At 62.4% G+C, this 24619-nt stretch overlaps 1 pseudogene; it reads right to left on the bottom strand.

Annotated features, from left to right (window-relative positions):
• Window positions 1-212: 212 nt before the first annotated feature.
• On the bottom strand, window positions 213-24479 carry LOC141939019 (voltage-dependent L-type calcium channel subunit alpha-1F-like; annotated as a pseudogene).
• Between the last annotated feature and the right edge of the window lie 140 nt (window positions 24480-24619).

Here is a 24619-nt window from a genome sequence, read left to right as displayed (position 1 = left end):
TTTTGAGATACAAACCCTCTTTTTTGGCTCAAAACCTTTTTTTTGAAGTAAACCCCTCCTCTTCTTGAGGAAAACTCTTTAATTGAGGAAACCTTTTTCTTGAGGAAAACTTTTGAGGAAATCCCCTCCTTTTGAGGACAACCCCTCCTTTTGAGGAAAAAAACCCCTCTTTTTTGGCTCAAAACCTTTTTTTATTTTGCAGTAAACCCCTTTTTTTTGAGGACAACCCCTCCTTTTGACATAAAACCCCTCTTTTTTGGCTCAAACCCTTTTTTTTTTTTTTGCAGTAAACCCCTTTTTTTTTTTGAGGAAAACCCTTCCTTTTGAGACAAAAACCCTCTTTTTTGGCTCAAAACCTTTTTTTTTTTTTTTTGCAGTAAACCCCTCTTGAGGACAACCCTTCCTTTTGAGGAAAAAACCCCTCTTTTTTGGCTCAAAAACTTTTTTTTTTTGCAGTAAACCCCTCTTTTTTTGAGGACAGCCCCTCCTTTTGACATAAAACCCTCTTTTCTGTCTCAAACCCTTTTCTTTGCAGTAACCCCCTCTTTTTTTGAGGACAACCCTTTTGACATAAAACCCCTCTTTTTTGTCTCAAACCCTTTTATTTTTGCAGTAACCCCTCATTTTTTCTTGAGGGAAAACTCCTTTAAATTGAGGAAACCCCCTCCCTCTTCCTACCAAGCAGCCCCCCCGCTCTCTTTTTCTGAGGAAAACCTTTTCCTTTTTTTTAATTTTTTTTTTTTTTTCTCATTTCCGGGGCCTCCCTAGAGCCCCCCCCACACAGGCCATCTCGTCGGCCAGCTCCTCCTCGGCGGGCGGGCGCGGCGGCGGCTCCTCGTCGCTGTAGAAGGCGGCGGCGGCGGCGGCGGGAGCGCGTCGGCGGCGCGTCAGCAGGTCAGTGGCGGCGCTTTCCATCTCGTCCATGGTCATGTCGCAGGCGTCGGCGATCTCGCGTTTGGCCACGGCCACGAACTTGGGATCGCGGGCGAATAACCCCAACCCTTCCGAGATCAAAACGGCTTCCACCAGGCTGTCGGCCGAGCCGCGGGCCGCCCGCAGGCGCAGAGCGGGGGAGCCCCCGCCGCCGCGTTCCCCCGCGAACCACCGCGCCGCCGAGGGCGGGGAGGGCGGCGGCGGGGGGGCCCCTTCCACCAGCAGCAGCGGCGCGTACAGCACGTGGCTGCGGGCCGGGGGGGCGGCGGCGGCCCAGGCGTGCGACGAACCCCCCGAGCGCCACGTCTCGGAGCTGCCGTAGCCCTGCGGGGTGGGGGGAGACAAAAAAAGTGACGTTGGGTGTCGGGGAGGGGGTGGGTGGGTGTGGGGGGGGGGTTTGTCCCCCCCCGGGTGTGGCACCTGCGGCCGCGCGGGGTTGTAGGTGCCGGGGATGGGCTCGTCCTCGCAGCTGTCCTGGCGCCGCAGGCACTGGATGGTGAACGAGGGCTTCCGGCCTGCGCGGGGACAGCGGGGGGCTCCGAGCCCTGCCCCAAACCCCGCCCCCTTCCCATAAACCCCGCCTACTCCCCCATAAACCCCACCCCTTCCCCATAAACCCTGCCTACTCCCCCAAACCCCGCCCCCTCCCCATAAACCCCGCCTACTCCCCCATAAACCCCACCCCTTCCCTTTAAGCACCACCCCCTCCCCTTAAACGCCGCCTCCTCCCCTTAAGCCCTGCCCCTTAAACCCCGCCTACCTCCCCTTAAACCCCGCCTACCTCCCCTTAAACCCCGCCTACCTCCCCTTAAACCCCGCCTACCCCCCCTTAAACCCCGCCTACCCCCCCTTAAACCCCCCTTAAACCCCGCCCACCTCCCGTTAAACCCCGCCCACCTCCCGTTAAGCCCCGCCCCTACCCGCGGGGGTGGGCGGCAGCAGCCGGCGCCTCTTGAGCTGTTGCCCCTCGAGGGCCCCGTTGCGGAGGGCGAAATGGTGGGGGGGGGGCGGCGGCAGCAACGACCCCCCCTCCTCATCCCCCCCCCACGGCCCCGCCCAGCGCAGGGGCTGGGGGGCGGGGGGGGGCCCCAGGGCTCTGGGGACAAAAAGGGGTCAGGGCACGAAGGGACGGGGGGGTACCCCCAAGGGTTTTTTTGGGGGGGGGGGGGAGGCCATACCTGTCCCCCCCCCAGCGGGGGTGGGGGGCCGGGGGCTCCCCCTCCTCCTCGTGGCTTCCGTCCCCCAGTTCCCCCCCGTCCTCGGGGGGGGCGGCGGCTTCTTCCTGCCCCCCCCCGTCCGAGCGCCGCCTGCACACAGACTCGGGTGGGTGTCTTGGGGTGGGGGGCGTCCCCCGCGCTCTGGGTGCTGCCCCCTCCCCAAAATACCTGTTGCCGTGGCGATGGGGGTCCTCCTCCTCCTCCTCGGGGGGGGCGGGGCTGCTGGGGGGGGGCGGCTCCCCCAGGTCGGGGGGGCTGGGGGCGGAGCCGTACAGAGTCTCCGGGGCCTGGGGGCGGGGAGTTGGGTGTGGCTTTGCTGCTGGGCGTGGCTTGTGGGGGGCGTGGCTTATAAGGTACCTTGCAGTGAGGGGGCGTGGTTTGTGGGAACAGGCGTGGCTTATAACAATGGGTGTGGCTTTATGGGGCGTGGCTTAGAATGGGTGTGGCTTACGGGATGTGCGTGCGGTTTATGGGGAGGGGGCGTGGCTTATGGGGTGGCGTGTGGGGAGGGGGTGTGGCTTATAAGAATGGGTGTGGCTTATAGGATGCGTGCACGGTTTATGGGGAGGGGGCGTGGCTTACGGGGTGGCTTGTGGGGAGGGGGTGTGGCTTATAAGAATGGGTGTGGCTTGGGTGTGCATGGCTTGTCGGGAAGGGGCGGTGGCTTATGGGCAGGGCGTGGCTTATGGGGAGGGGGCGTGGCTTATAAAAAAGTGTGGTTTATGGGGATGTGCATTGCTTATGGAGAGGGGTGTGGCTTGTGGGGAGGGGGAGTGGCTTATGTGAGTGGGTGTGGCTTGTGTGGAGGGGCGTGGCTTGTGGGAGGGGGCGTGGCTTATAAGAACATGTGTGGCTTATGGGGATGTACATGGCTTTTGTGGGGGACGCGGCTTATGGGGTGGCTTGTGGGAGGGGGCGTGGCTTGTGGGAGGGGGCGTGGCTTACCGCATAGGTCAGCTGCTCCTCCCCCTCGCTGGGGGCGGGGCCTCCGCCCCCCTCCAGGTCGCAGCTCAGCGCCCGCCGCATCTCGGGGCCCAGCGCCTGCAGCGTCTGCAGCCCGGCCTGGGGAGTGGGGGGGGGGGGCAGAGGGTTTCCACAGCCATAAACCCCCCAAAACCCCCCCAAAACCCCCCCAAAACCCCCCAAAACCACCCCCCCCCCCCCACCTGCAGCGCACACTCGTTACTGGGCCCGGCGTTGGGGCCCAGCATCCCCCGCTCCTTCCGCCGGCGGAACTTGCGGAAATAATCCTGGATCAGGAAAGTGGCGTAAAACTTGCCCACGGTGACCTCCTCCTCTAAAAGGTTGGGGGGGGCAGTTCAGGGGGGGGCGTAGACCCCCCAAAAAGGGGTTTTTTTATTATTTTTTTAGGGGGGGGGGGGGGCCCACTCACCCTCGGGGGGGGGAATCACTTCATCCAACAACTTGGGCTTCGTCCTCTTCCAAATCTTCTTGACCACGGCGCGCAGCTCCTTGTTGGCCACGTCCAAGTTCCCTGAGGGAATTGAATTCGTTTAATTTTTAATTAATTTTGGGGGTCACCCCCCCCCCCCCCCCAAAAAAAAAAAAAAAAATAATAATAATCCCCCAACCTTCCGTCTTAATTTTGAGGGAGGTGCGGACCAAGGCGAAGAGGGTGGCGTTGAAGGTCACGGTCCCGTCCGAGTTGAGGGGCATGTTCATGGCCACCAAGCGCTGGGGGGGGGTAAAAAAATGGGAAATTTGGCTAAAAAAGGCCCCCCCCCAAAAAAAAAAAAAAAGCATTAACCCCGCCCCGGCTGACCTTACAGGCGACGCGGTGGGGGCAAAGCTTCCCGAAACCCAACGGGGGTTGGATGCGCCGCAACAGCGTCACCACGTCCAGGTGTTTGATGCGACCCCTGGAGGGGGAGTGGGGGGGTCACGGGGGGGGGGTGTGTGTGTCCCCCCCATATCTCCAGGGGGTCTCCCAGTTCTTGGGGGGGGGGGCGGGGGGGACACACACGGACCTGGCAGCGGGGTCGTACTCGGACCAGACGCGTTTGAACTCGTCCAGGTGGTGGGGGCCCAGGATGGACCAGTCGCGCGTCAGGTAGTCGAAGTTGTCCATGATCACGGCCACGAAGAGGTTGATGATCTGGGGGGGGGAAGAGGCTATGGGGTGCTGTGGGGCAGGGCCGCTGCTATGGGGTGATTTGCTATAGGGCAGGGGCTGTTGCTGTGGGGTGAGACTGGTGCTGTGGGGTAGAGGGTGTTGCTATAGGGCAGGGCTGTTGCTATGGGGTGAGACTTGCTATGGGGCAGAGGTTGTTGCTATAGGGCAGGGCTGTTGCTATAGGGCATGGCTGGTGCTATGGGGCAGAGGTTGTTGCTATAGGGCATGGCTGGTGCTATGGGGCAGAGGGTGTTGCTATAGGGCAGGGCCTGTTGCTATGGGGTGAGACTGTTGCTGTGGGGCAGAAGCTGTTGCTATAAGGCATGGGTGTTGCTATAGGGCAGAAGCTGTTCCTATGGGGCAGAGACTATCACTATAGGGCAAGAGCTTTGCTATGGGGCAGAGACTATCACTATAGGGCAAGAGTCTTGCTATGGGGCAGAGACTCGTTGTTACTAGGGGCCGAGCCGTGTTTTGGGTGCCCAGGGTGGGCTGTGCCGCCGTGGGGCAGGGGCGCCGTGGGGCTGTGCCGCCGTGGGGCAGGGGCGCCGTGGGGCTCACCAGGAAGGCGCAGAGCATGAAGAAGCTGATGAAGTAGGCGATGGCGAAGTTGCTGCCGCAGGTGAACTCCTCGCCGGGGCCCGCGTCCGACTCCGGGTCGCAGCGTTTGCCGGGCAGGCTGGCCAGCATGATCTCCTGCCAGGCCTCCCCCGTGGCGCACCTGCGCCCCACACGCCCAGCGCTGCCCCATAGAGCCCCCCTGGACCCTATAGAACCCCCTCTAGACCCTATAGAGCACCTCTGGACCCTATAGAAACCCCCCTGGACCCTATAGAGCACTTCTGGACACTATAGAGCCCCTCCAGACCCTATAAAGCCCCTCCGGACCCTATAGAGCACTTCTGGACCCTATAGAACCCTCCAGACCCTATAAAGCCCCTCTGGACCCTATAGAGCACTTCTGGACCCTATAGAGTCCCCCCAGACCCTATAGAGCCCCCACAGAGCTCACCCCCCCCACCCAGCATGATCTCCTGCCAGGCCTCCCCCATGGCACACCTGTGCCCCACACGCCCAGCGCTGCCCTATAGAGCCCCTATGGACTCCATAGAGCCCCTCCGGACCCTATAGAACCTCTCCAGGCCTTATAGAGCACTTCTGGATGCTATAGAGCCCCTGTGGACCCTATGAAGCCCATCTGGGCCCTATAGAACCCTCCAGACCCTGTAGAATCCTCCAGACCCTATAGCACCCTCCGGACCCTATAGAGCCCCTATAGGGTCCCCAGATCCTACAGAACCCCTAGAGCATCCCCCCAGACCTTGTAGCACCTTTATAGTGTCCCCCCAGATCTATAGAACCCCTATAGAACCCCTATAGGGTCCCCCCAGACCCTCTAGAGCTCCTATAGGGTCCCCCCAGTCCCTAAAGAGCCCCTATGGGGCCCCCCAACCCCTATAGAACCCCTTTAGGATCCCTGCTGATCCTATAAGAGCCCCCCCAGACCCTGTAAAGCCCCTATAGGGTCCCCCCCCAGACCCTCTAGCCCCCCTCTTAGGGTCCCCCCAGACCCTAGAGAGCCCCTATAGGGTCCCCCCAAACCCTATAGACCCCCTATAAGGTCCCCCCCCCACCTGAAGAGCAGCAGCACGGCCTGGGGGAAGGTCTGGAAGTTGTTGTTGCGGTTGATCTGGGTCCCGTCCTGCAGCGCCACCTTCCCAAAAGTCTTTGCGGGGGCGGGGGACAGGGACAAGGGGGGGGGGACACACGACACGTCAAAGAGGGGGGGGGGCTGGGGGGGTACCCCCCTCATCCTCCTCATCCTCACCTGCATCCCGATGACGGCGTAGATGAAGAAGATCATGGCGATGAGGAGAGCGACGTAGGGCAGGGCCTGTGGGGGGGGCGGGTGACATCAGAGTGACGTCAGGGTGACATCAGGGTGACAACAATTTTTATTTTTTTTTTTTGTCCCCTTCACCCCCTTTTATGTCACCGTCACCCACCTGGAAGGATTTGACGAAGGTCCAGAGCAACGTGCGGATGCCCTCGCCCTTGGAGAGCAGCTTCACCAACCGCATCACCCGGAAGAGGCGGAAAAAGGTGATGGAGATGCGGGAACTGTCCTCCGAGCTCTGCGGGGGGGTGGATTTTTTAGGGGGGGGGGGGGTGAGGGGGCACCCCAAAACTCCTGTGTGTCCCCCCCCCCCCTTTCCCCTCGTACCTCACCAACGTGCCCCCCGTTCTGTCACACGCAGCCGCGATGGAGGTGGATGGACACACACAGATGGACGTGAGGACCACGGACGCGGTGACGGGGAGAGACCTAGGTAGCCGGGACCCCCCCCCCCCCCCCCCCCCCCCCAAACCAAAAAAAAAAACCCCAAAACACCCCAAAAAGAGGCGGGGGGGAGGGGGGAACATGACTCACGTTGACCTCGGTGACGGCGATATCCACCACGCTCCCCACCACGATGAGGGCGTCGAAGGTGTTCCAGGCGTCGGCGAAATAGTGCTGGGGGTGGGGGGGGTGTGTGTGTGTGTGGGGGGGTTACCCCTGACACCCCCTTTTTTTGAGGTGGGTGACCCCCCACCCCCCCACCCCACCCCGGTCCCGTGACCCTACGCGGGGTTTGAAGGCGATGAGCTTGAGCACCATCTCGATGGTGAAGAGCCCCGTGAAGACCATGTTGAGTAGATCCATCACGTAGTTGAAGGGTTTCGATTGCTCGTAGTGCTTGAAAAAAGGGGTTAAAAAAAGGAGGAAAAGGGTAAAAAAACTCCCGGGGGGTGGGGGGGGGGGTCCCCAAGTGTTCCCCAAAACCCCACCTGCACGGCCAAAGCGATGGTGTTGAGGAGGATGAGGATGAACATGATGTACTCGAAGGCGGTGGAGTTGACCATGGCCCAGACGCGGTACTGGCTGCGGTTCTTGGGGATGTAACGCCGCAAGGGTTGGGCCTTCAGGGCGTACTCCACGCACTGCCGCTGCCGGGGGGGGGGTGACACCCGCGGGGTGACAAAGTGACACCGCGGTGGCCACGGGTTGAGGGGGGAAGGGGGTGCGGGGGGCAGCAGCCGCGCGGACGAGGCGGCTGGGGGCACCGCGTGGGGCGGGGCGGGGTGGGGGGATACGACCCCCGCACGGGCGGCCGGGGTGACAAAGTGACACTGTGGTGGCCTCGGGTATCTGGTTGGGGGGGACACAATACTTGTACAGGTGGCCAGGGTGACAGTGTGACGCCGTGGTGGCATGTGGGTGGGGGGACACGACACCCGCACAGGCGGCCGGGGTGACAAAGTGACACCGTGGTGGCATGTGGGTGGGGGGACACGACACCCACACAGGCAGCTGGGGTGACAAAGTGACACCGTGGTGGCATGTGGGTGGGGGGACACAACACCCACACAGGCAGCTGGGGTGACAAAGTGACACCGTGGTGGCACGTGGGTGGGGGGACACGACACCCGCACAGGCGGCCGGGGTGACAAAGTGACACCGTGGTGGCATGTGGGTGGGGGGACACGACACCCACACAGGCAGCTGGGGTGACAAAGTGACACCGTGGTGGCATGTGGGTGGGGGGACACAACACCCACACAGGCAGCTGGGGTGACAAAGTGACACCGTGGTGGCACGTGGGTGGGGGGACACAACACCCGCACAGCCGGCTGTCACCACCACACGCTGTGAAGGGGTGACAAAGTGACACCGCAGTGGCCTCAAGACACCTGCCTGAGGGTTGACAACACCCCCCCACCCCCCCAACCAGCCGTTACCGCCACACAGCACTGCAGAAGGGTGACAAAGTGACACCGTGGTGGCCTCAGACACCTGGTTGGGGAGGTGACACAACACCCCACAGCCAACTGTCACCACCACGCCAACCGGGTGACACCGCAGTGGCCTCAGACACCTGGTTGGGGAGGTGACACAACACCCCACAGCCAGCTGTCACCACCACACACACCGCGCCAGCTGGGTGACACCTGGTTGGGGGGTGACACAACACCCCCACGGCCAACTGTCACCACCACGCACACCACACCAGCCGGGTGACACCGTGGTGGCCTCAGACACCTGGTTGGGGAGGTGACACAACACCCCACAGCCAACTGTCACCACCACGCACACCACGCCAACCGGGTGACACCGCGGTGGCCTCAGACACCTGGGTGGGGAGGGAAGGGGACACGACACACAACCCCGCGCCAGGCGGGTGACACCGCGGTGGCCTCAGACACCTGGTTCTTGTCCAGCTCGCAGTTGCGGTACTCGCTCTCGCCCTGCGCCCGGAAGGTGATGATGACGAAGCCGACGAAGATGTTCATCATGAAGAAGGCGATGACGATGATGTAGACGATGAAGAAGATGGAGATCTCCACCCGGTAGTTGTAGATGGGCCCCTGGTCCTCGGCGTTGGCGTCAATCGCTTTGTACAACAGCCTGACGGGGTGGGGGGGACACGGCACCCGCGTGGGAGGTTGTCAGCGCCGCGGCGGGGTGACAAAGTGACACCGCGGTGGCCTCGGGTGGCTGGGGAGGGGGGGACAACACCCACCCGCACAGGCGGCCGGGGTGACAAAGTGACACCGTGGTGGCACGTGGGTGGGGGGACACAACACCCGCACAGGTGGCCTGGGTGACAATGTGACACCTCCACAGGTGGCCGAGGTGACAACATGACACCACAGTGGCACGTGGGTGGGGGGACACAACACCCACACAGGCAGCTGGGGTGACAAAGTGACACTACAGTGGCCTCAGACACGTGGGTTGGGGGACACAACACCCGCACAGGTGGCCGAGGTGACAACATGACACTGTGGTGGCACGTGGGTGGGGGGACATGACACCCATACAGGTGGCCGGGGTGACAATGTGACACCGCGGTGACACATGGGTGGGGGGACATGACACCCGCACAGGCAGCTGGGTGACAAAGTGACACCGCGGTGGCCTCATACATATGGGTTGGGGGACACAACACCCACACAGGTGGCTGTCACCACCACGCCAGCGTGATGGGGGGGTGCGGGGGGGACACGGGGGACACCCGGGGTGCGTGTGGGGGTGACAACTCACGCGGGCCACCCCTCGAAGGTGGAGACGGTGAAGAGCGCCATCATCCCCGCCAGCACGTTGTCGAAGTTGAAGTCGCTGTTGTGCCACAGGCGCTCGCGCACGGCCGGGTGGGACACGTCCCCGTCCTTGTACACCAGGAAGGTGCCCCTGCGCGGGGGGAGGGGGTGGGTGGGGGCACCCACACCTGGAGTTTGGGGGGGGGGGGGTGGGGGGGTGACACCCCGACAGCGCGGGGCCGGGGGAGCCGCCGGCGCTCGCGCACCGGGTGTGCTCACGCTAAGCCTAAGCTCAGGCTACGCTCGTGCTCAGCCTGCACTCACAACCTGCACTCGCACTCACACTCAAGGTACACTCACACTCAGCCTGCACTCACTCAAGCTACGCTGTCACTTAGCCTGCAGTCACAATCCACACTCACACTCAGCCTGCACTCACGCTAAGCCTAAGCTCACTCAAGCTACACTCACACTCGGCCTGCACTCACACTCGAGGTACACTCACACTAAGCCTACACTCGCTCAGGCTACACACTCACTGAGCCTGCGCTCACAAGCTACACTCACACTCAAGGTACACTCACACGCTACACTCACACTCAGCCTGCACTCACACTCAAGGTACACACATACAAGGTACACTCACACTCAGCCTGCACTCACACTCCAGGTGTGCTCACACTCAGCCTACAGTCGCTCAAGCTACACACTCACTCAGCCTGCGCTCACAAGCTACACTCAAGGTACACTCACACGCTACACTCACACTCAGCCTGCACTCACACTCAAGGTACACTCACACGCTACACTCACACTCAGCCTGCACTCACACTCAAGGTACACTCATACAAGGTACACTCACACTCAGCCTGCACTCACACTCAAGGTACGCTCATACAAGGTACACTCACACTCAGCCTGCACTCACACTCAAGGTACGCTCATACAAGGTACACTCACACTCAGCCTGCACTCACACTCCACACTCACACTCAAGATACACTCACACTCAAGCTACACTCTCACTCAGCCTGCACTCACACCCAAGGTACACTCACACTAAGCCCACACTCACTCAAGCTACACTCACACTCACCCTGCATTCACAATCTACACTCGCACTCATCCTACACTCACACTAAGCCTAAACTCACTCAAGCTACACTCTCACTCAGCTGACACTCACAATCTACACTCACACTCAGCCTACACTCACACTCAAGCTACACTCTCACTTAGCCTGCACTCACAATCCACCCACACTCAGCCTGCACTCACACCCAAGGTACACTCACACTAAGGCTACACTCACTCAAGCTACACTCACAATCTACACCTACACTCAAGGCACACTCACAATCTACACTCACACTCATGCTACACTCACACTCACCCTAAACTCACTCAAGCTACGCTCTCACTCAGCTGACACAATCTACACACTCACACTCAGCCTACACTCACATCTGCCCTCACACTCAAGCTACACACACGCTCAATCTACACTCAGCCTGCACTCATACTCAAGCCTACACTCGCAATCAAGCTACACTCACACTCAGCCCACACTCCCACTCCACCTCCAACCTGCACTCCCGCCCCCCCCGCCCTCGCTCACCCTCAGCCCACACTCACGCTCACTCTCAGGGAGCACCAGGGCAGTGGGGGGGGGGTGTCGGTTTGGGGGTGCAGGGGGGTGCGGGGGGGTCAGTTTGGGGGGGCGGGGGGACAGTTTGGGGGTGCGGGGGGGTCAGTTTGGGGGTGCGGGGGGGTCAGTTTGGGGGTTCAGGGACCCACTTGCACTCGCCGGGGGTGTGTTTGGCCTCGTCGGTGCAACTGTAGAACTTGCCCTGAGGAAACGGGGGGGGGCTCAGGGGGGACCCCGGCCCCTCAGGGGGTTTTGGGGACCCCCCCCGGGGTTGGGGGTGTCCGCGGGGGTGTCGCCCCCCCACCTTGAAGAGCTGCACCCCGATGCAGGCGAACATGAACTGCAGCAGCGTGGTGACGATCATGATGTTGCCGATGGTGCGAATGGCCACGAAGACGCATTGAACCACGTGCTGGGGGGGGGGGGGGACAGGCGGACGTCAGCAACACCCCGACACGGGGACACCTGGACACGGGGACACCCTGACACGGGGACACCCGGACATGGGGACACCCCGACACGGGGACACCCTGACACGGGGACACCCTGACACGGGGACACCCCGACACGGGGACACCCGGACACGGGGACACCCCGACACAGGGACACCCCGACACAGGGACACCCTGACACGGGGACACCCGGACACGGGGACACCCCGACACGGGGACACCCGGACATGGGGACACCCCGACACGGGGACACCCCGACACGGGGACACCCCGACACAGGGACACCCGGACACAGGGACACCCCGACACAGGGACACCCTGACACAGGGACACCCGGACACGGGGACACCCGGACACGGGGACACCCTGACACGGGGACACCCGGACATGGGGACACCCCGACACGGGGACACCCCGACACAGGGACACCCCGACACAGGGACACCCTGACACGGGGACACCCGGACACGGGGACACCCCGACACGGGGACACCCGGACATGGGGACACCTGGACATGGGGACACCCCGACACGGGGACACCCCGACACAGGGACACCCCGACACGGGGACACCCGGACACAGGGACACCCCGACACAGGGACACCCTGACACAGGGACACCCGGACACGGGGACACCCGGACACGGGGACACCCTGACACGGGGACACCCGGACATGGGGACACCCCGACACGGGGACACCCCGACACAGGGACACCCCGACACAGGGACACCCCGACACAGGGACACCCTGACACGGGGACACCCGGACACGGGGACACCCGGACATGGGGACACCCTGACACGGGGACACTCTAACACAGGGACACCCGGACACGGGGACACCCGGACACAGGGACACCCTGACACGGGGACACCCGGACACGGGGACACCCCGACACGGGGACACCCCGACACAGGGACACCCCGACACAGGGACACCCGGACACGGGGACACCCGGACATGGGGACACCCTGACACGGGGACACTCTAACACAGGGACACCCGGACACAGGGACACCCGGACACAGGGACACCCGGACACGGGGACACCCGGACACGGGGACACCCCGACACGGGGACACCCCGACACAGGGACACCCTGACACAGGGACACCCGGACACGGGGACACCCGGACATGGGAACACCCCGACACAGGGACACCCTGACACGGGGACACCCGGACATGGGGACACCCTGACACAGGGACACCCGGACACGGGGACACCCCGACACAGGGACACCCTGACACGGGGACACCCCGACACGGGGACACCTGGACATGGGGACACCCGGACACGGGGACACCCTGACACAGGGACACCTGGACATGGGGACACACCGACATGGGGACACTCAGACACAGGGACACCTGGACAAAGGGACACTCAGACACGGGGACACTGGTATGTCAGGGACACCCAGACACGGGGACACCCGGACACGGGGACACCCAGACACGGGGACACCCCTGACACCCTCCTGTCAGGGACACGGTGCCACCACTGTCACCCATGTGCGGTGTCACCCCAGCGACACCCCACACAGGGGCCCCGGTGCCTCCCAGTCCCACCAGTACAGCCTACAGGCATTTGCTGGGTGTCTCCTGTCCCTCCCAGTGCCTCCCAGTTCCTCCCAGTGGCGCACCTTGAGGCCTTTGGCGCGGTTGATGGCTCGCAGGGGTCGCAGCACCCGCAGCACCCGCAGGATCTTCACCACCGAGATGGCGCTGGAGCTGCCGCGGGACACCAGTGCTCCCAGTTAACTCCCAGTAACGCTCCCAGTGTCTCCCACTACTCCCAGTGGTGTTCCTTGTACCCTCCCAGTCCAACTAGTAGCTTTCCCAGTGCCCCCAGTTGCCTCCCAGTGCCCCCAAGGACATTCCCAGTGCTCCCAGCAACAATCCCACTGCCCTTCAAGTCACTCCCAGTGCCCCCAGTGGAGCTCCCAGTGCCTCCTAGTAACCTCAAAGGCACTTCCAGTGCCCCTGATGGTGCTCCCAGTGCCCCCAGTTGTGATCCCAGTGCCCCCAAAGGCACTCCCTGTACCTCCCAGTACCCCCACTGGAGCTCCTAGTGCCCCCAAAGGCACTCCCAGTACCTCCCAGTACCCCCCAGTGCCCCCACTGGAGCTCCTAGTGCCTCCCAGTGCCCCCAAAGACACTCCCAGTACCTCCCAGTGCCCCCACTGGAGCTTCTAGTGCCTCCCAGTGCCCCCAAAGACACTCCCAGTACCTCCCAGTGCCCCCACTGGAGCTCCCAGTGCCCCCAAAGACACTCCCAGTACCTCCCAGTGCCCCCACTGGAGCTCCCAGTGCCTCCCAGCGCCCCCAAAGACACTCCCAGTACCTCCCAGTGCCTCCCAGTGCCCCCAAAGACACTCCCAGTACCTCCCAGTACCCCCACTGGAGCTCCTAGTGCCTCCCAGTGCCCCCAAAGGCACTCACAGTACCTCCCAGTACCCCCACTGGAGCTCCCAGTGCCCTCAAAGGCACTCCCAGTACCTCCCAGTGCCCCCAAAGGCACTCCCAGTGCTTCCCAGTGCCCCCCAGTTGCACTCCCAGTTCTCCCCAGTGCTCACTGGATGCCGAAGGAGATGAGGGAGACGCCGACCACCAGCAGGTCGAGGAGGTTGAACCAGTTGCGGCAGAAGGAGCCTTTGTGCAGGAAGGCGCCGAACGCCGTCATCTGGGGGAGGCCGTGAACCCCGACTTCGGGGATCCCCCCCCCCATAAAAAAAACACCCTGGGGACCCCCCCAAAACCTGAGGGGGACCCCCCCACCCCCCCGTACCTTGAGCAGGATCTCCACGGTGAAGATGGAGGTGAAGGCGTAGTCGAAGTAACCCAGGATCTGGGGGGAAACGGGGTGACCCCGACACCCCCCAGGGGCCCCCCAAAACCCACCCCGGGCCTCACAACCCCCCCCCCCGGACCCCCCAAAACACACCCCAAACCCCCCCCAGGACACCCCAACCCCCCCCCCCCAGGACACCCCAAAATCCCCCCGGACCCCCAACCGCCCCCCAGGGCACCCCAACCCCCCCCAGGACACCACAAAAGCCCCCAGGGACCCCCCAAACCCCCCCCAAGGACACCCCAAATGGCCCCCAGGGACCCCCAACCCCCCCCCAAGGACACCCCAAATCCCCCCCCAGGGACCCCCAAACCCCCCCAGGGACCCCCAGCTCTTCCCAGTCCCCCCCACTTCCCCATCACCGGGCGAGCGGATCCCAAGTGTCCCACGTGGTTATGGGGTAAATAAACTCCTCTCCCCCACCCCCCCCACCATCCCGTCCAGTTTGTCCCAGTTTCTCCAGTTTGCCAGTAGCCCACGTGGTTGCGGGGCGAGTGGGCGCGGACGGGGTCCTCGGCGGCCAGCGAGACGCTGCTGAGGATGATGAAGACGAGGATGAGGTTGGTGAAGACGTGGTGGTGGATGAGGGCGTGGCACCGCACCCGCAGCCTGCGCCGAGCACCAGTGCTCCCAGTTAACTCCCAGTAGCTCCCCCCACCAGTTTACTGGGCGCCCCCTTCCCCCCAGCGCTCCCAGGTCCCCCCTGCAGGGGATTCCCCTATTCCAGTTAAGCCCAGTTCCTCCCAGTTTCCCCCTCAGTGTCCCCCAGTCCCCACCGTGTGCCACATCGTGCTCCCAGCCCCAGTCCTCCCAGTATCCCAGTTTGTGTCCCCAGTCCCCCATGTCCCTTGTATCCCCACTCCCAGTCCTCCCAGTGTTCCCAGTTTGTTCCCAGTCTCCATCCCCCAATGTTCCTATTATCCACAGTCCCAGTCCTCCCAGTATCCCCAGTTCGTGTCCCCCGTCCCCTGTATCCCCAGTCCAGTTCTCCCAGTGCCCCCAGTTTGTCCCCAGTCCCTTGTATCCCCCATCCACACCTCCAGTGCCCCCAGTTTGTCCCCAGTCCCTTGTATCCCCCATCCACACCTCCCAGTGCTCCCAGTTTGCATCCCCAGTCCCCCAGCGTCTTCAGCGTCCCCCTCCCAGTCCTCCCAGTGCTCCCAGTTTGTCCCCAGTCCCTTGTATCCCCCATCCACACCTCCCAGTGCCCCCAGTTTGCATCCCCAGTCCCCCAGCGTCCCTCAGCGTCCCCCTCCCAGTCCTCCCAGTCCTCCCAGTTTGTCCCCAGTCCCTTGTATCCCCCATCCACACCTCCCAGTGCTCCCCAGTTTGCATCCCCAGTGCCCAGCGTCCTCAGCATCCCCCGCCCAGTCCTCCCAGTGCTCCCAGTTTGTCCCCAGTCCCTTGTATCCCCCATCCACACCTCCCAGTGCTCCCAGTTTGTCCCCAGTCCCTCGTATCCCCCATTCAAACCTCCCAGTGCTCCCAGTTTGTCCCCAGTCCCTTGTATCCCCCATTCACACCTCCCAGTGCTCCCAGTTTGTCCCCAGTCCCTTGTATCCCCCATCCACACCTCCCAGTGCTCCCAGTTTGTCCCCAGTCCCTTGTATCCCCATTCACACCTCCCAGTGCTCCCAGTTTGTCCCCAGTCCCTTGTATCCCCCATCCACACCTCCCAGTGCTCCCAGTTTGTCCCCAGTCCCATTGTATGCCCCATCCACACCTCCCAGTGCTCCCAGTTTGTCCCCAGTCCCTTGTATCCCCCATCCACACCTCCCAGTGCTCCCAGTTTGTCCCCAGTCCCTCGTATCCCCCATTCACACCTCCCAGTGCTCCAGTTTGTCCCCAGTCCCTTGTATCCCCCATCCACACCTCCCAGTGCTCCCAGTTTGTCCCCAGTCCCTTGTATCCCCCATCCACACCTCCCAGTGCTCCCAGTTTGTCCCCAGTCCCTTGTATCCCCCATCCACACCTCCCAGTGCTCCCAGTTTGTCCCCAGTCCCTTGTATGCCCCATCCACACCTCCCAGTGCTCCCAGTTTGTCCCCAGTCCCTTGTATCCCCCATCCACACCTCCCAGTGCTCCAGTTTGTCCCCAGTCCCTTGTATGCCCCATCCACACCTCCCAGTGCTCCCAGTTTGTCCCCAGTCCCTTGTATCCCCCATCCACACCTCCCAGTGCTCCCAGTTTGTCCCCAGTCCCTTGTATGCCCCATCCACACCTCCCAGTGCTCCCAGTTTGTCCCCAGTCCCTTGTATCCCCCATCCACACCTCCCAGTGCTCCCAGTTTGTCCCCAGTCCCTTGTATGCCCCATCCACACCTCCCAGTGCTCCCAGTTTGCATCCCCAGTCCCCCAGCATCCTCAGCGCCCCCCGTCCAGTCCTCCCAGTGCTCCCAGTTTGTCCCAGCCCCTTGTATCCCCCCTCCACCCCTTCCAATATCCCCAGTTCTGGTTCCCAGTCCCCCCATATCCCTTGTATCCCCCCTCCCAGTCCTCCCAGTGCTCCCAGTTTGTCCCAGTCCCTTGTATCCCCCATCCACACCTCCCAGTGCTCCCAGTTTGTCCCCAGTCCCTCGTATCCCCCATTCAAACCTCCCAGTGCTCCCAGTTTGTCCCCAGTCCCTTGTATCCCCATCCACACCTCCCAGTGCTCCCAGTTTGTCCCAGTCCCTTGTATGCCCCATTCACACCTCCAGTGCTCCCAGTTTGTCCCCAGTCCCTTGTATCCCCCATCCACACCTCCCAGTGCTCCAGTTTGTCCCAGTCCCTTGTATCCCCCATCCACACCTCCCAGTGCTCCCAGTTTGTCCCAGTCCCTTGTATCCCCCATCCACACCTCCCAGTGCTCCAGTTTGTCCCCAGTCCCTTGTATCCCCCATCCACACCTCCCAGTGCTCCCAGTTTGTCCCAGTCCCTCGTATCCCCCATTCACACCTCCAGTGCTCCCAGTTTGTCCCCAGTCCCTTGTATCCCCCATCCACACCTCCCAGTGCTCCCAGTTTGTCCCAGTCCCTTGTATCCCCATCCACACCTCCCAGTGCTCCCAGTTTGTCCCCAGTCCCTTGTATCCCCCATCCACACCTCCCAGTGCTCCCAGTTTGTCCCAGTCCCTTGTATGCCCCATCCACACCTCCCAGTGCTCCCAGTTTGTCCCCAGTCCCTTGTATCCCCCATCCACACCTCCCAGTGCTCCCAGTTTGTCCCCAGTCCCTTGTATGCCCCATCCACACCTCCCAGTGCTCCCAGTTTGTCCCAGTCCCTTGTATCCCCCATCCACACCTCCCAGTGCTCCCAGTTTGTCCCCAGTCCCTTGTATGCCCCATCCACACCTCCCAGTGCTCCCAGTTTGCATCCCCAGTCCCCCAGCATCCTCAGCGCCCCCCGTCCAGTCCTCCCAGTGCTCCCAGTTTGTCCCCAGCCCCTTGTATCCCCCCTCCACCCCTTCCAATATCCCCAGTTCTGGTTCCCAGTCCCCCCATATCCCTTGTATCCCCCCTCCCAGTCCTCCCAGTGCTCCCAGTATCCCCCTCTCACGGGTTGGTGCTGCCCAGCAGGAAGAAGGCGCTGCCCTCGGGGATCGGCGCCACTTTGGTTTTGGGGGGCTCCTCCGGGGGCTCCAGTCGGGGCCCCCCCAGACTGTCCCGCTCCCCCCCCGGCCTCCTCGTCACCTACAGGGCACAGGGGCTGTCACTGACCCCCCCCCAACCCCCTGACCCCCCCCGCCGCCAGGGGGGAGGGTGACACTCACCTTCCTCGCTCCCTTCCTCCTCCTCCTCCTCCTCCGCCTGCTCCCCCTCGACCTGGGGGTGGAAAAAGTTGGGGGGGGGGTAAAAGGGCACAATTTGGGGGGGGGGGAACCCCCAAACACACACACACACACCCCCCCATAGTCACCTTCACGCTCACGTCCTGGCTCCCCGCGGCCGCTTCTGCCTCCCCGGCCTTGTCCCTGGAGGCGGGGGGAAAAGGGGGGCTCAGCCAGGGGAGCGCCCCCAAAAAGGGACCCAGGGGTCTGGGGGCCCCCAAAAGGGACCCAGCCCCCCCCAAAAGGGACCCACGTGTCTGGGGCCCCCCCAAAAGGGACCCACGTGTCTGGGGGCCCCCCAAAAGGGACCCAGCCCCCCCCAAAGGGACCCAGGTGTCTGGGGGCCCCCCAAAAGGATCCAACCCCCCCCAAAAGGGACCCAGGTGTCCGGGGGCCCCCAAAAGGGACCCAACACCCCCAAAAGGGACCCAGGTGTCTGGGGGCTCCCCAAAAGGGACCCAGCCCCCCCAAAAGGGACCCAGGTGTCTGGGGGCTCCCCAAAAGGGACCCAGGTGTCTGGGGGCCCCCCAAAAGGGACCCAACCCCCCCAAAAGGGACCCAGGTGTCTGGAGGCCCCCCAAAAGGGACCCAGCCCCCCCCCCAAAGTGACTCAGGCATTTGGGGGCCCCCTCCCAACCCCCCCAAAAGGCACCCAGCCCCCCCCCCCAAACCCCCCCCGTCCCCCCTCCACTCACTTTTTTCCAGCCTTCGAGTTGATGTTGTCGGCGTCGGCCAAGTTGTCGACCGCGATGGCCAAGAAGACGTTGAGGAGAATGTCTGCGGGGAGGAAAGGGTTAACCAGCCCTCCAGTAGCCTCCCAGTAGCCTCCCAGTAGCCTCCCAGTAGCCTCCCAGTCCCCTTCTTTCGGGGTTCGCTCCTGCTCCCAGTCCCAATCTCTCCTTCTCGCTCCCCAACCCCAGCGTCTCCCCCTTCCCAGTTCCCCCCCTCCCAGTTCCCTGACTCCCCCCTCTCCCAGTCCGTCCCAGTTCCCTGGCTCCCCCCTCTCCCAGTCTGTCCCAGTTCCCCCCCCACTTTTCCTCACAGTTCCCGCAGATGAAGAGGATGACGAAGTAAACGCAAACGAGCATCCCGGGGAAAACGGGGCCCCCGTAGGCCATGATCCCGTCGTACATCACCGCGTTCCAGTCCTCCCCCGTCAGGATCTGGGGGGTGTTGGGGGGGGGACGACACCCCCAAAACACCAGTGTCACCCCAAAACCTCAGCGCCTGTGGTCCCCGCCCCCCCCAGTCTCCACCAGTGCTCCCAGTATGTCTCCCGGTCACCCCATCACCCCCGGAGCGACAACTATAGGAGGGTGAAGGAAGGAGGTTGTTTTTTTTTGGGGGGGGATTCATAGGTTTTGGGGTGTCCTATGGGTTTTGGGGTCCCCCCGGGGGTTTCAGGGTCTCCCACAGGTTTTGGGATCCCCCATGGGTTTTGGGGTCACCCCATGGATTTTGGGGTCACCCCATGGGTTTCTGGGTCTCCCCCATATTTTGAGGTCCCCCAGGGATTTTGGGGTCCCCCCCCTGTTTTAGATTCCCCAATAGATTTCGGGTCCCCCACAGGTTTTGGTGTCCCCTAGGGATTTTGGGTCCCCCAAGGATTTTGGGGTCCCCCCCCGGTTTCAGATTCCCCAATAGATTTCGGGGTCCCCCACAGGTTTTGGTGTCCCCTAGGGATTTTGGGGTCCCCCATAGGTTTCTGGGTCTCCCCCAGATTTTGGGGTCCCCCCCAGATTTTGGGGTCCCTCATGGGTTTCTGGGTCTCCCCATATTTTGGGGTCCCCCAGGGATTTTGGGGTCCCCCCAGGTTTCAGATTGCCCAATAGATTTTGGGTCCCCCACAGGTTTTGGTGTCCCCTAGGGATTTTGGGGTCCCCCCATGGGTTTCTGGGTCTCCCCCAGATTTTGGGGTCCCCCCTAGGGATTTTGGGGTCCCCCATGGGTTTCTGGGTCTCCCCCAGATTTTGGGGTCCCCCCCAGGTTTCAGATTCCCCAATAGATTTTGGGGTCCCCCACAGGTTTTGGGGTCCCTCATGGGTTTCAGGGTCTCCCCCAGATTTTGGCGTTCCCCAGGGATTTTGGGGTCCCCCACAAAGGTTTCAAGGTTCCCCAGGATTTTGGGGTCCCCCCAGGGATTTTGGGGTCCCTTACAGATTTCGGGGTCCCCCCCAAGGCTTCCAGTTTTCCCCACAAATTTTGGGCTTCCCCAGCGATTTTAGGGGTCCGCTACAGGTTTTAGGGTCCCCCGATGCATTTCAGATTTTGGGGTGTGTGTCCCCTAGATTTCGGGGTGTCCCCCCCCCAGATTTCAGCCTCCCCCCCCCTCTTTCACTCTGCGTTTTGGAAACTCCCATGAATTTGGCGCTTCCCCCGCGCCCAGATTTTGGGGGGGGGGGGGGGTCCTGTGTCCCTCCACAGCCCCCCCCCACCCCCCCAAAATTTTTGGGGTGCCCCCCGCAGGTTTTGGGGTACCTGGAAGACGGTGAGCAGCGCCTGGGGGAAGGTATCGAAGGTGCTGCGCTTGGTTTGGGTCTCGTCAAAGCTGAAGCGGCCCCCGAACAGCTGCATCCCCAGGAGGGCGAAGATGATGATGAAGAGGAAGAGGAGGAGGAGGAGGACGCGATCGACTTCATCGAGTTCAACAAGGAGCCCACCAGGTTGCTCAGCGACGCCAGTGCCTATGGGATACTGGGTTGACTGGGAGGGGGACTGGGAGAGGGGAGCTGGGGCGCTGCGGTGGGGCCACACCCTGCGCTGGTGGCCCTGCACCCCCACCGTGTCCCTGCGCCCTGTCATGGTGTCCCTACGCCCTGTCACAGTGTCCCTACGCCCCAGCGGGGTGTCCCTACACCCTCCCGTGTCCCTACGCCCTGTCACGGTGTCCCTACACCCTCCCGTGTCCCTACACCCTGTCACAGTGTCCCTACACCCTCCCGTGTCCCTACACCCTGTCACAGTGTCCCTACACCCTCCCGTGTTCCTACACCCTGTCACGGTGTCCCTACACCCCACCAGTGTCCCTACACCCTGTCACGGTGTCCCTACACCCTCCGTGTCCCTACGCCCTGTCACAGTGTCCCTACACCCTCCCGTGTTCCTACACCCTGTCACGGTGTCCCTACACCCCACCAGTGTCCCCTACACCCTGCGCTGGTGTCCCTACACCCCGTCGCGGTGTCCCCACACCCTCCCACATCCCTACACCCTGTCACAGTATCCCTACACCCTGTCACACCGTCCCTATGCCCTCCCACATCCCTACACCCCATCACAATGTCCCTACACCCCGCCGTGGTCTCCCTACACCCTGTCACACTCTCCCTACACCCTGTCACACTGTCCCTACACCCCTCCCAGGTCCCTACACCCCCTCGCAGTGTCCCTACACCCTGTCACAGTGTCCCACACCCTCCCACATCCCTACACCCCATCACCATGTCCCTACACCCCCGCCACGGTCTCCCTACACCCTGTCACACTCTCCCTACACCCTGTCACACTGTCCCTACACCCCATCGCGGTGTCCCCACACCCTCCCACATCCCTACACCCCATCACAGTCTCCCTACACCTTGTCACACTGTCCCTACACCCCCTCACAGTGTCCCTACACCCTGTCACACTGTCCCTACACCCTCCCACATCCCTACACCCCATCACAGTGTCCCCTACACCCCATCGTGGTGTCCCCACACCCTCCCACATCCCTACACCCCCATCACCGTGTCCCTACACCCCGCCGCGGTCTCCCTACACCCTGTCACACTCTCCCTACACCCCATCGCGGTGTCCCCACATTCTCCCATGTCCCTACACCCCATCACGGTCTCCCTACACCTTGTCACACTGTCCCTACACCCCTCACAGTGTCCCTACACCCTGTCACACTGTCCCTACACCCTCCCACATCCCTACACCCCATCACCGTGTCCCTACACCCCATCGTGGTGTCCCCACACCCTCCCACATCCCTACACCCCATCACCGTGTCCCTACACCCCAGGCCACGGTCTCCCTACACCCTGTCACACTCTCCCTACACCCCATCGCGGTGTCCCCACATTCTCCCATGTCCCTACACCCCCATCACGTCTCCCTACACCTTGTCACACTGTCCCTACACCCCCTCACAGTGTCCCTACACCCTGTCACACTGTCCCTACACCTCCCACATCCCTACACCCCATCACCGTGTCCCTACACCCCGCCGCGGTCTCCCTACACTCTGTCACAGTGTCCCTACACCCCCCCACCTCGTCACCTGGTGACTTAAAGACGCGGAGGAGGCGGACGCAGCGCAGGACGGAGATGCCCAGGGGCTCCATGGCCCCTCGCTCCACCAGCGCCGTTTCCAACACGCCGCCGCACACCACGAAACAGTCGAAACGGTTGAAAAAACTGGCAAAGTAACAGGCGGGCCCCAGGGCGTAGAGTTTCAACACCATCTCGGCGGCGAAGAGCGACAGCAGCGCCTTGTTGGCGTAAGCTTTTACAACGCAGGGGGTGAGGGCGCGGGGGGGACACACGGAACACCCCGAGTTTAATCAAGAAGATTTGGGGTGTCGGAGGGGGTGTTGGGGGGCGGGGGGGGGGGTGGGCGGTTGTACCTTGCGTCTGGGTGAGCCACGGGGGTTGCCCGTGGTGCTCGGAGGCGATGGTGAGGGTGTTGAGGAACACCAGGAGTAAAACGGTCCAGTAGAAGGAGACGGATTTTACCGCCCCGCGGCACCGGCGCGCCACAGGCGGTTCAGGCGGCGCAAGCGGCGGCTGGGGGGGGCGGGATTTGGGGGTACAGGGGGTGGGAGGGGTGTTGGAGGGGACAGGCGGACATCGGGGGTTATTTTGGGGACAGAAAGGGGGGGTTTGGGGTTACAGAGAGCGTCCCCCGTCAGGTGGGAGGTGTCAGAGAAGAGGATTTGGAGGGGGGGGGGCTACACTGTGCCCCCCACTTTTTTCCCACAGCCTCCCCCCAAATTTTCTCCCACTCACCAAAATTTCGTCTTTGTAATTTTACCCTGAGAGGGAAAAAGCGCAGAGTTACCCCCAAATTTTTGGGGGGGTGCCATGGGAAATAGGCCCTGTGGGGGGGTTTGGGGTACCCGGGGGGGGGGGTCATAGGGGTGCTGGGAGCAGTTTTGGGTGCTGGGGGGGTGATTAGAGGGGGTGTTGGGGTGCCTAGGGGGGTCATAAGGTGCTGGGGGAAGTTTTGGGGTGCTGGGGGGGTGATTAGAGGGGGTGTTGGGGTGCCTAGGGGGGTCATAAGGTGCTGGGGGAAGTTTTGGGGTGCTGGGGGGGTGATTAGAGGGGGTTTTGGGGTGCCTGGAGGGGTCATAGGGTGCTGGGGTGACTTTTGGGGTGCTTAGAGGGTCCTTGAGGGTTATGAGGGGGGAAAGTTGGGGTACCCGGGGGGGTGTCATAAGGTGCTGGGGTGACTTTTGGGGGGCTTAGAGGGTCCCTGGGGTTATGGGGGGGGAAAGTTGGGGTACCCAGGGGGGTCATAAGGTGCTGGGGTGACTTTTGAGGGGCTTAGAGGGTCCTTGAGGGTTATGGGGGGGGTCCCAGGTGACCTTGAGGTGCTGTAGAGGTTGGTTTTGGGGTCCCCGGAGGTATCGAGGGGCTGGGGGGAAGGGGGGGCCCCCCCATTTTGGCGCTCACAGGCAGCGGTCGCAGGCGGTCGGATGCGCCTCCTCCTCCCCCACCGTTTCGGTGTTGACCGACGTCGTCTCGCTGCCGGGAAGGCTGGCTGAAAAAAAAGGGGGGGGGGGGGTTAAAGGGGGACCCCCAAGTTTGGGGGGGGGCCCAGGGAGCCCGATAACGTCGGGGGGGCGGGGGGGGTCGTTACTGTGGGTGTCGGTGGAGTGACTGGCGTGTCGGAGCCACTTCAGCCGCGGTTTCCTCTTGCCCATCAAATCCTCAGCGGTCAAACTGGGGGGTAAGAGTTGGGGGGTGGGTTTGGGGTGTTAAAAATTTTACGGGGGACCCCCCCCCCCAAAAAAAAACCAGCTCTTACGGTGTTTTTCGTGCTCCCCTTCGTCCTCATCACCCTCCAAGTCCTCGGCCTGGTGATCCAGTCCATGTAGCCCCGTAAATCCTCCTCCAGCTGCTGCTTCTCCCTCAGCTTCTGGAAGTCGCCGCGGGCCTTCGCCTTCTCCCGCTCTTTGGAAAACTCCCTGGGGTGGGGGGGGACACATGTTAAGAACACGCTAAGAACACGCTAAGAACACGCTAACGATGGCCTTACCCGCTGAGCACCCCCAGCACCAAATTGAGGACGAAGAAGGAGCCGAAGATGACGAGGCTGACGAAGTAAATCCAGGGTAACTCGTGGCCCATCGCGTCTGCATCTGGTTAAAAAAAAAAAAAAAAAAAAAAAAAGGGGGGGGGGGGGTTTTGGGGTGACTCTTAAATTTGGGGGGGTGGGGGGACCCCAAAGCCACCCTTCAGCGATGAGGGGGGATGCACGACGCTCGGGCGGCGGTTGGCG

Source organism: Strix uralensis, unplaced genomic scaffold (assembly GCF_047716275.1).
Source record: "Strix uralensis isolate ZFMK-TIS-50842 unplaced genomic scaffold, bStrUra1 scaffold_502, whole genome shotgun sequence".
In the NCBI taxonomy this organism is placed as follows: Eukaryota; Metazoa; Chordata; class Aves; order Strigiformes; family Strigidae; genus Strix; species Strix uralensis.
The sequence above is the reverse complement of the archived record's forward strand: the minus strand, read 5'-3'. Positions and strand labels throughout refer to the sequence as shown.